This window comes from Panulirus ornatus, chromosome 59 (genome assembly GCF_036320965.1).
Source record: "Panulirus ornatus isolate Po-2019 chromosome 59, ASM3632096v1, whole genome shotgun sequence".
Classification (NCBI taxonomy): Eukaryota; Metazoa; Arthropoda; class Malacostraca; order Decapoda; family Palinuridae; genus Panulirus; species Panulirus ornatus.
Genome location: NC_092282.1, coordinates 16,917,217 through 16,930,312, shown reverse-complemented (window position 1 = coordinate 16,930,312; position 13,096 = coordinate 16,917,217). Strand labels below are relative to the sequence as shown.

General features: G+C 41.1%; 1 long non-coding RNA gene across 1 annotated transcript; it reads left to right on the top strand.

The window, feature by feature from the left end:
* Window positions 1–818: 818 nt before the first annotated feature.
* Window positions 819–3,245, top strand: LOC139767148 (uncharacterized). The gene is made up of 2 exons (XR_011717006.1): window positions 819–878; window positions 2,769–3,245. It is a non-coding gene; the product is annotated as an uncharacterized lncRNA (long non-coding RNA).
* Window positions 3,246–13,096: the final 9,851 nt, after the last annotated feature.

Below are 13,096 nucleotides of genomic sequence, written 5' to 3'. Positions count from 1 at the left end.
CCTTGCCGGCTTTCATCTTCCGCAAAGCTTTTACTACCTCTTCTCTGTTTACCAAATCATTTTCCCTAACCCTCTCACTTTGCACACCACCTATATATATATTATCCCTGGGGATAGGGGAGAAAGAATACTTCCCACGTATTCCCTACGTGTCGTAGAAGGCGACTAAAAGGGAAGGGAGCGGGGGGCTGGAAATCTTCCCCTCTCATTTTTTTTTTTTTTTCCCACAAAGGAAGTTACAGAGAAGGGGGCCGGGTGAGGATATTCCCTCAGAGGCCAGTCCTCTGTTCTTAACGCTACCTCGCTAAGGCGGGAAATGGCGAATAGTATGAAAAAAAAAAAAAAAAAAAAAAAATATATATATATATATATATATATATATATATATATATATATATATATATATATATATATAGTATATATTATATATATATATATATATATATATATATATATATATATATATATATATATATATATATATATATATATATATATATATATATAATCACTTCTTGGCGACGGGAGAGGATATGAGGTAAATATGGTCACGTACGAAAACGCCTCGGGATTCCCCTAACCTGCCAACATATGCCATTTTGCGGTGTTACCATTCCAATGAATATGACAATAATCATTCCGTAGGTTCCGAACCTTCTACAGTTTCTAAGATGTTTGTTGAATGTAATTAGAACTCATTGTTGCTATGTAAATGAAAGGACTGAAATGCAGTACAGGATGGAGAGAGACAGAAGTCCTTGTGGTTTACACTGTACACGTCAATTACTCGCCAATATAAACGGTAAAAACGGTCCCTGCTGGTATATAAGAGCCACAACGCCTGGTGTCTCTGAGACAGTTCTATACGCTTGAACAAGGTAGGTAGTGATCCCTCACTTCTCGTGTATTAAGCTGACAGTCTACTCTTAACAAAACGCGACATTTACAAAATATAACGCATATCTTCTTACCTGCCACCATGTTGACTCTCGTATTTAACACATTATAGTTCAAATTCGCCTAGAAAATATTGTGAAGTGTACTTTTTAACAAAACAGAAAATAAAACGAAATGAACTAGGACAAGAAGCGGAATGACAAAATTTTGAGCTTCAGATTCACAACAATCTGTCTTACGAATTTCAGTATATATAACACGGTACCAAAAATATCAATCATTGACATTTGAGGGAGTCGTTTAACTAAACTTCTTGAGTCCGCCTTAACGCATTATATATAAGGATCAAGTTATCGTAGTGAAGATGTTAAGTGTATGAGTCCACTACGTCAATAATAAATGTTTGTGGAACGATATCACATATACGGAAATTTAGTAAGGCAGCTCACTGTGGATGAAGATGAAATATGGAAGGTAACCAAGTAGGAGAATGTAAACCTTGATCCACGTCATGCGAACTGGAAACTTCATATTGTTGTATTATGCTGACTTATGCCCATGACCAGTCGATTTTCCTCTCATCTACAGCGTTAGCAAATATGTGCTACACGATATTTACGAGGAGAGTGTAAACAATATCAGACATGAAACACATATGATACATATCAGGTAAAGCAAATGTGGTGAGAATCAAGAGCCAAATATGCAGTGAGAGTGTGTATGGTCTTAGAATCATCTCGATCTCCTGAAAGAAAAAAGGTGTTCAAGATCTTACCATTGGTGGTTTTAACTCGAGGTTAACGCCACACTGGCCCTACCAGGCGTTAGGACTATAGCCCAAATAGCCGACTAACTGGAAGAGAGTATCTGGCTGAGGAGCTTCGAGGAGGTGAGGATGTTTTCTTGGTTGACAATGTCGATGGTTCAAAATGCTGATGACGACGCCTCTAGTCGTCTTCTTGATGTCTAATAGAAAACTTCTGCTCATAGCATAAATCAAGGTCAGAAATACACAAAGGCAACAAAAGTTTTGTTTCTGTAAAAAGTTCAGCAAGATTAAGACAAAACATATATATCAATCGACTGCGAAAGAAACCAGGACATGAAGTGCATCCGTTACTGTTTGTGTAAATGTTCGCCAGGTCCAAACCTAACCCGGGATACTACCAGTGACAGCCTATTCTCTGGTGTGCCTACAGTCACAGGTAGGGTGTGCGGGCGTGTGGTCGCATTCAGGTAGAAAAGTCTGTGTTGTGTCTGACATATTTTGTTTTAGTCTCAGCCTTTGCAATTTTTACCAGTTGAATTTTCCTTTTTATATTGCTCAGACCGGCAGATGGGAATGTTGTTGGCTCACTGAAAGGATCACAAGAGCCACACGACCGTGTTCTATGATTTCCCCAACCCCATATCTCAGAAGGTGTGGTGGGGAGGTGGTGGGATTTCAGGAAAGAATTCATTATGTCTCATCCATGTCCTGTAGTTATGTCTACCTAACCAGTCCAAGAACAAGGCAAAAAAGGACTTTCACCTGAAAATCAAAACAATTTGCAAACCCTCACAAACTGGCCTTCGCAATATCTCAACAGTGCTTCACTCTACAAAGCTGGTCGAACACAAATCAGTAGTTCATATGAAGGGTAACCAAGACAACACCCTCACTTCCACGCAGCTTGTAGAGCATCTCCTGCGCCTGCGCTGGTGGCCCTCCCCGCCTCAAAGACAGAACCATCTTGCGTCTTATTGAGGCAACAAGAATAACGTCACAGAAATCCTTTACATGAGATATCCAAAACATCGAGTTCATTTTATCATTAAACATTTCTTGAGTGTTAAGCAGAAAAATTATTGTAAACATATTTCTTTTCCAGTTACAATATGTTGCGTGTGACGCTGGTCGTGTTCCTGGTGTTGGCAGCGGTGATGCTTGCCGATGCCCAGTATGGATACGGGAACCCCTGGTACGGTCAGCACTTCAACTATCAGCCAAATTTTGGCTACCTTGGCTGCAAGTACTGGTGCCGCAACCCATACGGAAGTTACGGACAAGATTACTCCTGCTGCGACCACATTAGTCAATATTACGGATAGTGATGATCGGCCCGACACACACCCCATCAGGATATGACCTTAACATAACATTTTTTAATCCCCCAGAATATCATGCACTTTGACATTTGTGATTTGTTACTTATAAGTAACGATGACACAGGTGATTATTTTCATTCCATGTTTACTGAAACTATGTAAACGTTAGGAATAAACTTATTAATATTTCTCTTAAAATGGATACCCTAATTTGACGTTTGTTATACATAATTTTATGAATTAAATACCTTGGCATATTATCCTGTGGTATGATTCTTCCTCAAAACAATATTCCTGTACACCAGTAAATGAAACTTTATCTTCAAAATGATATTATGAAGCAGACCCTTCTCCACTTTCCTCACCTACATATGTTGTGCATTCATTCGCTTGCATCAATCACTTTTGAATTAGTTTCTGTAACGCTGTAGAACGTATATATCAAAGATTTTTTGGGTGTTCCCTAACGTCATCAGACAATTCCTATAGAGATTGTTCATCAAAACCTTATAAGGTAGACACAGATGTTCCACCTGTGAGTTTAAAGTATCGATCATTCCACTCTTTTTCTGCCAATGTTCGGCGTTACTGCCAGTGTTGTCACTACACACAACACACTCCTCCTCCTGCGGTGCGCCCAGCCCTGAGTCTCACGCATATCTGGTTCTCATCCATAACCTGTCGGCTCTAACGTTCACCCTCCTCCTGCTACCTGGGTTCCTCCTCCACTTGTCACCAGTATCTTGTGCAAGTCACGTGACAGTTTCCCGCTCCTTCCTCGGATAATGTGGCTGGTGGACGATGCTCCTCCTATGGTATTCTTGATCTTTAGCTGCAGATGGGTCGTGATATACCAGCACTCACCTTTATCCCCTTTGCCTTTGTACAATGGCACTATGCATGCATTCCGCCAATCCTCAGGCACCTTACCATGAGCCATACATACATTAGATATCCTTACCAAGCAGTCAACAACACAGTCAACCTCTTTGTTGATGAATTCCACTACAATACCATCCAAACCCACCGCCTTGCCGGCTTTCATCTTCCGCAAAGCTTTCGCTACCTCTTCTCTGTTTACCAAATCATTCTCCCTAACCCTCTCACTTCGCACACCACCTCGACCAAAACACCCTATAGCTGCCACTCTATCATCAAACACATTCAACAAACCTTCAAAATTCTCACTCCATCTCCTTCTCACATTACCACTACTTGTTATCACCTCCCCATTAGCCCCCTTCACTGAAGTTCCCATTTGTTCCTTCATCTTACGCACTTTATTTACCATCTTCCAAAACATCTTTTTATTATCCCTAAAATTCAATGATACTCTCTCACCTCAAATCTCATTTGCCCTCTTTTTCACCTCTTGCACCTTTCTCTTGACCGCTTCCCTCTTTCTTTTATACATCTCCCACTCATTTGCATTTTTTCACTGCAAATGTCGTCCAAATGCCTCTCTCTTCTCTTTCACTAATTATCTTACTTCTTCATCCCACCACCCACTACCCTTTCTAATCTGCCCACCTCCCAGGCTTCTCATGCCACAAGCATCTTTTGCGCAAGCCATTACTGCTTCCCTAAATACATCCCATTCCTCCCCCACTCCCCTCACCTCCTTTGTTCTCACCTTTTTCCATTCTGTACTCAGTCTCTCCTGGTACTTCCTCACACAAGTCTCCTACCCAAGCTCACTTACTCTCACCACTCTTTTCACCCCAACATTCTCTCTTCTTTTCTGAAAACCTCTACAAATCTTCACCTTCGCCTTTACAAGATAATGATCAGACATCCCTCCAGTTGCACTTCTCAGCACATTAACATCTAAAAGTCTCTCTTTCACGCGCCTATCAATTAACACGTAATCCAATAACGCTCTCTGGCCATCTCTCCTACTTACATACGTATACTTATGTATATCTTTCTTTCTAAACCATGTATTCCCAATCACCAGTCCTTTTTCAGCACAGAAATCTACAAGCTCTTCACCATTTCCATTCAAAACATTGAACTCCCCATGTACACCAATTACTCCCTTAACTGCCACATTACTCACCTTTGCATTCAAATCACCCACCACCGTAACCCGGTCTCGTGCATCAAAACTAGTAACACAATCACTCAGCTGTTCCCAAAACACTTGCCTTTCACGATCTTTCGTCTCATGCCCAGGTACATAGGCACCAATAATCACACACACACACACACACACACACACACACACACAAACATATACAGCGATACATACACAGACATATACATATATACATATGTACATATCCATACTATCTGCCTTCATCCATTGCCATCGCCATCCCGCCACAAATGAAATAGCTTTCACCCCCCCCCCCCCTCCCCGCACCCCAATCCAGCGAGGTATCGATAGGAAAACACAAGAGGCCACATTCGTTCACATTCAGTCTCTACTTGTCATGTATAATGCACCGAAACCACAGCTCCCATTCCACATCCAGGCCCCACAAAACTCTCCATGGTTTACCCAAGACGCTTCACATGCCCTGGTTCAAACCAACGACAACACGTCGACCCCAGTACACCATAACGTTCCAATTCACTCCCAATTCACTTCCAATTCACCCTCCTGTATGTTCAGACCCCGATCGCTCAAAATCTTTTTCGCATCATCCTTCTACCTCCCATTTGGTCTCCGGCTTCTCTTTCTTCCCTCTACATCTGACACATATATCCTCTTTGTCAATCTTTCCTCACCCATTCTCTCCAGGTTAAAAAATCATTCTAACACTCCCTCTTCTGCTCTCTCAACCACACTCTTCTTATTACCATACATTTCTCTTGCCCTTTCATTACTTACTCGATCAAACCATTTCACACCACATATAGTCCTCAAACATTTCATCTCCAACACGTCCACCCTCCTCCGCACAACCCTATCTATAGCCCATGCCTCACAACCATATAACGTTGTTGGAACTATTATTCCTTCAAACATACCAATTTTTGCTCTCCGAGATAACGTTCTCGCCTTCCACAAATTTTTCAAAGCTCCCAGAACCTACGCCCCCTCCCCTACCCTGTGACTCACTTCCGCTTCCATGATCCCATCCGCAGTTAAGTCCACTAACAGATGTCAAAAACACTTCACTTCCTCCAGTTTTTCTTCATTCAAACTTACCTCCCTATCAACTTCTCCCTTAGACGTACTAATAACCTAATAACCATGCTCCCATTGTCCCATGGTCTCAGCTTTCTTCTTTCACACACTTTAACAAAGTCAGTCACCGACCTCTGCAGTTTCTCGCCTGAATCAGCCACCAGGACTGTATCATCAGCGAACAACAACTGACTCACTTCCCGAGCCTTCTCATCCACAACAGACTGCATACTTGCACCTCTCTCCAAAACTCTTGCATTCACCTCCCTAGCCAACCCATCCATGAACAAATTAAAAAACAATGGAGACATCACGCATCCCTGCCGCAAACCGACAATTCACTGGGTAACAATCACTTTTCTCTTTTCCTACTCGTACACATGCCTTACATCCATGGTAAAAAACTTTACACTGCGTTTAGCAACTTACCTTCTGCACCATATGCTCTTAAACCCTTCCACAAAGCATCTCTATTCACCATATCATATGCCTTCTATATGTACATAAATTCTACATACAAATCCACCTGTTTTTCTAAGTATTTCTCACATACATTCTTCAAAGCAAACACCTGAGCGTATCCTCTACCTCTTCTGAAACCACATTGCTCTTCCCCAATCTGATGCTTTGTACATGCCTTTACCCTCTCAATAAATACCCTCTCATTTGATTTCCCAGGAATACTCAACAATCTTAAACCTCTGTATTTTGAACACTCACCTTTATCCCCTTTGCCTTTGTACAATGGCACTATCCATGCATTCAGCCAATCCTCAAGCACTTCACCATAATCCATTCATACATCGACTTATCCCTACCAACCAGTCAACAACACAGTCACCCCATTTTTTAATATATTCCACTGCAATCCGATTTAAAACCACCGCCTTCCCGGCTTTCATCTTCCACAAAGCTTTCACAACCTCTTCTCTGTTTACCAAATCAAAATATTTTCCCTGACCTTCTCACTTCGCACACCACCTAGACCAAAACACCCTATATCTGCCACTCTATCATCAAACACATTCATCAGACCTTCAAAATACTCTCTCCGTCTCCTTCTCACTTCATCACTACTTGTTATTACCTCCCCATTAGCCCCCTTCACCGATGTTCTCATTTGTTCTCTTCTCTTACGCACTTTATTTACCTCCTTCCAAAACATCTTTTTATTTTCCCTAAAATTCAATGATACTCTCTCATCCCAACTCTCATTTGTTCTCTTTTTCACCTCTTGCACCTTTCTCTTGACCTCCTGCCGCTTTCCCTTATACATCTCTCAGTCATTTGCACTACTTTTCTGCAAAATTCGTCCGAATGCATGTCTCTACTCCTTCACTAACAATCTTACTTCATCCCACCACTCACTACCCATTTCTAATCTGCCCACACCCCGCCCTTCTCATGCCACAAGCATCTTTTGCGCAAGCCATCACTGCTTCCCTAAATACATCCTATTCTTCCTCCACTTCTCTTACGTCATTCGCTCTCACCTTTTGCCATTCCGCACTCAATCTCTCCTGGTACTTCCTCACACAAGTCTCCTTTACAAGATCACTTACTCTCACCACTCTCTACTCCCCAACATTCTCTCTTCTTTTCTGAAAACCTCTACAAATCTTCACCTTCGTCTCCACAAGATAGTTATCAGACATCCCACCAGCTGCCCTTATCGGCACATTAACATTTAAAGGTCTCTCTTTCACGCGCCTATCAGTTAACACGTAATCCAATAATGTCCTCTGGCTATCTCTATTACTCACATACGTATACTTATGTATATCTCTCTTTTAAACCAGGTATTCCCAATCACCAGTCCTTTTTAAGCAGACAAATCAACAAGCTCTTCACCATTTCCTTTTACAACATTGAATACCCCATTTACACCAATTACACCCTCAACTGCCACAATACGCACCTTTCCATTTAGATCACCCATCACTATCACCCGGTCTCGTGCATCAAAGCTGCCAACACACTCACTCCGCTGCTCCCAAAACAGTTTCCTCTCTTGATCTTTCTTATCATGGCCAGGTGGATAGGCACGTTAGCTTTACCCATATCAGTGTAGAATTTACTTTCTTACACTCTATCACATATTCCCACAACTCCTGCTTAAGAAGTATTGCTACTCTTTTCTTTGCTCTTGTCCTCTCACCAACACCTGACTTCACTCCAAAGACATTCCCAAACCGCTCTTCTCTCTTACCCTTGAGCTTTGTTTCACTCAGACCCAAAACATCCAGGTTCCTTCCTCAAACATACTACCCATCTCTCCTTTTTCTTATCTTTATTACATCAACACACATTTAGACACCCCAATCTGAGCCTTCGAGGAGGATGAGCACACCCCCCCCCCCCCCCAATTCATGACTCCTTCTTCTGTTTCCCCTTTTAGAAATCTAAATAGGAGGAGGGGGTTGCGAGGCGTAGGCTGTAGATAGAGTTGTGCGGACGAGGGTGGATGTGCTGGAAATGAGATGTTGGAGGACAATTTGTGGTGTGAGGTGGTTTAATCGAGTAAGTAATGATAGGGTAAGAGGGATGTGTGGTAATAAAAATAGTGTGGTTGAAAGAGCAGAAGAGGGTCTTTTGAAATGGTTTGGTCACATGGAGAGAATGAGTGAGGAAAGATTGAAGAAAAGAGGATATATGTGTCAGAGTTGGAGGAAACGAGAAGTGGGAGACCAAATTGGAGGTGGAAAGATGGAGTAGAATTTTGAGTGATTGGGGCTTGAACATGCAGGAGGGTGAAACGCGTGCAAAGAATCGAGTGAATTGGAACGATGTGGTATACCGAGGGCATGTGAAGCGTCAGGGGTAAACCATAGAAAGTTTTGTGGGGCCTGGATGTGGAAAGGGAGCTGTGATTTCAGTGCATTATACATGACAGATAGAGACTGAGTGTGAACGAATGTGGCCTTTGTTGTCTTTTCCTAGTGCTTCCTCGCGCACATGCAAGGCGAGGGGGCTGTCATTTCATGTGTGGCGGGGTGGCGACGGAAATGAATAAGGGCACACAGTATGAATTATGTACATGTGTATATATGTATATGTCTGTGTGTGTATATATATATATGTATACGTTGAGATGTATAGGTATGTATATGTGCGTGTGTGGACGTGTATATATATACATGTGTATGTGGGTGGGTTGGGCCATTCTTTCGTCTGTTTCCTTGCGCTACGACGCTAACACGGGAGACAGCGACAAAGTATAATAAATGAAAATGAAATATAAATAAATGAAATATATATATATATATATATATATATATATATATATATATATATATATATACATATATATATATATATATATATATATATATATATATATATATATATATATATATACATATATATATATATATATATATATATATATATATATATATATATATAATCTCTTCTTGGCGACGGGATCGGGTATGAGGAAACATACAGACCCGCCTTGGGATTCCCCTAACCTGCCAACATAGACCATCCTGCGGTGTTACCATTCCAGTGAATATGACAATAATCATTATGTAGGTTCCGAACCTACAAACATTTTGTAAGATATGCGGTAAATGTAATTAGAACTAAATGTTATTATGTAAATGAAAGGACTGAAATGCAGTACAGGATGGCACAACCTTATATATCTATAAAACAGAGAGACAAAGGTCCTTGTGGTTTACACCATACACGACAATTACTCGCCCATATCAACGGTAAAAACGTCCCCTGCTGGTATATAAGAGCCACAACGCCTGGTGTCTCTGAGACAGTTCTATACGCTTGAACAAGGTAGGTAGTGATCCCTCACTTCTGGTGTATTAAGCTGACACTCTCCTCTTAACAAAGCGCGACATTTACAAAATATAACATTTTCGAAGTGTACCGCATATCTTCTTAGCTGCCACCCTTTTGACTTTCGTATCTAACCCCTATTATTCTTCAGACTCGTCTTGAAAATATTGTGAAGTGTATGTTTAATAAAACTGGAAAAGAAAGAAAATGGAAGTAGACAAAAATCGGAATAACACAAAATTTTAAGCCTCAGATTTACACGAATTTACTCAACTTATTCACTCACCTTTCACAATAATTTATCCTACTGAATTTCATTATATATAACACAGTCCAATATATTCATCACTGACATTTGAGAGAGTCGTTTAACTTAACTTCTTGAGTCCGCCTTAATGCATCATATTCAAGGGATCAAGTTATCGTAGTGAAGGTGTTAAGTAAATAACTACACTACGTCAGTAATGAATGTTTGTGGAACGGTGTCATATATACAGAAATTTAGTGAGGCAGGTCAGTGTGGATGAAGATGAAATATGGAAGGTAATCAAGCTGGAAAATGTAAACATTGATTCACGTCAAGTGAACTAAACTTCATTTTTTAGTATTATGCTGACTCATACCCATGACCAGGCGATCTTCCTCTCATCTCCAGTATTGACAAATGTGTGCTACACAATATTTTCAAGGAGAGTGTAAACAATATCAGAGGTAAAACACCGATGTTACATATTACGTGAAGCAAATGTGGTATCAAGGGCCATTACAAAGGGGTAACAAGAGGCTTCTTTCCATGAAAAGTTTAGATAAATTAAGATAAAATATATACACTAATCTACCGCGAAAGAAACCAGGACATGAAGTGCATCCGTTACTGTTTGTGTAAATGTTCGCCAGGTCCAAACCTAACCTGGGATACTACCAGTGACAGCCTATTCTCTGGTTTGCCTACCGTCACAGGTAGAGTGTGCGGGCGTGTGGTCGCTTTCAGGTAGAAATGTGTGTGTTCTGTTTGACATATTTTGTTTTAGTCTCAGCCTTTGCCATTTTTACCAGTTGAATTTTCTATATTCTTTTAACATAGTTCAGAACGGCAGCGGGGAGTGTTGTTACACTGGAATATCAGAGAAAGCTACTTCTGTATTTGGCTCGGAGAGGATCACACGAGCCAGAAAGATGTGCTTTTTGCTTTTTCCCCCTTTCAGAGGGTGGGTTGTGTGTGAGGGTTCAGGAGAGAAAGTTATTAAGCCTCGTCCATGTCGTGTAGTTATGTTTGATCTTTATAACATACGACTCATGAATCATGTTTTTGACTGTCGTTCTCCTGGGTCGATATATGGATGTATTCACAAGTTACATCATCTAACATGCAATTGCTACTCAGATATATATATATATATATATATATATATATATATATATATATATATATATATATATATATATATATAGATAGATAGATAGATAGATAGATAGATAGATAGATAGATAGATAGACAGATAGATAGATAGATAGATAGATAGATAGATAGCGAGGTAGCGCAAGGAAACAGGCGAAAAAATGGCCGACCCCACCCACATGCTTATGTATATACATACACGTCCACACACGCACATATACATTCCTATGCATTTCAACGTATACATAAATATACATACACAGACATATACATAAGTACACATGTACATAATTCATAATTGCTGCCTTTATTCATTTCCGTCGCCACCAAGCCACACATGAAATGAACCCCCCCCCCCCCCCCCACCTCCTGCATGAGCGCGAGTTAGACCTAGGAAAAGACAACAAAAGCAACAGTCGTTCACACTCATTCTCTAGCTGTCATTTATAATGCACCGAAACCACAGCTCCCTTTCTACATCCAGGCCCCACACAAGTTCCCATGCTTTACCCCAGACGCTTCACATTCCCTGGTTCAATCCACTGACAGCACGTCGACTCCGGTATACCACATCGTTCCAATTCACTCTATTCCTTGCACGCCTTTCACCCTCGTGCATGTTCAGTCCCCAATCGCTCAAAATCTTTTTCACTCCATCCTTCCACCTCCAATTTGGTCTCCCACTTCTCTTTGTTTCCTCCACCTCTGACACATATATCCTCTTTGTCAATCTTTCCATACTCATTCTCTCCATGTGACCAAACCATTTCAATATACCCCCTTCTGCTCTATCAACCACATTCTTTTAATTACCACACATCGCTCTTAATCTTTCATTACTTACTCAATCAAACCACCTCACATCACATATTGTCCTCAAACATCTGATTTCCAACATATCCACCCTCCGCACAAACCTATCTATAGCCCACGCCTCGCAACCATATAATATTATTGGAACCACTATTCCTTCAAACATACCCATTTTTGCTTTCCAAGATACTGTACTCGCCTTCCACACATTTTTCAACGCTCCCAGAACTTTCGACCCCTCCCCCACCCTGTGACTCACTTCCGCTTCCATGGTTCCATTCGCTGCCAAATCCACTCCCTGATATCTAAAACACTTCACTTCCAACAGATTTTCTCCATTCAAACTTACCTCCCAATTGACTTGTCCGTCAACCCTACCGTACCTAATATCCTTGCTCTTATTGACATTTACTCTCAGCTTTCTTCTTTCACACACTTTACCAAAACTAAATCGCCAGCTTCTGCAGTTTCTCACCCGAATCAGCCACCAGCGCTGTATCATCAGCGAACAACAACTGACTCACTCCCCAAGCCCTCTCATCCACAACAGACTGCCTACTTGCCCCTCTCTCCAAAACTCTTGCATTCACCTCCCTAACAACCCCATCCATAAACAAATTAAACAACCATGGAGACATCACGCACCCCTGCCACAAACCGACAGTCACTGAAAACCAATCAGTTTCCTCTCTTCCTACTAGTGCACATGCCTTATATCCTCGATAGATATATATACTTTTTACTGCTTCCAGCAACTTGCCTCCCACACCATATACTCTTGATACCTTCCACAGAGCCTCTTTATCAATTCTATCATATGCCTTCTCCAGATACATAAATGCTGCATACAAATCCATTTGTTTTTCTAAGTATTTCTCACATACATTCTTCAACGCAAACACCTGATCCACACATCCTCTACCACTTCTGAAATTACACTGCTCCCCCCCAATCTGATGTTCTGTAC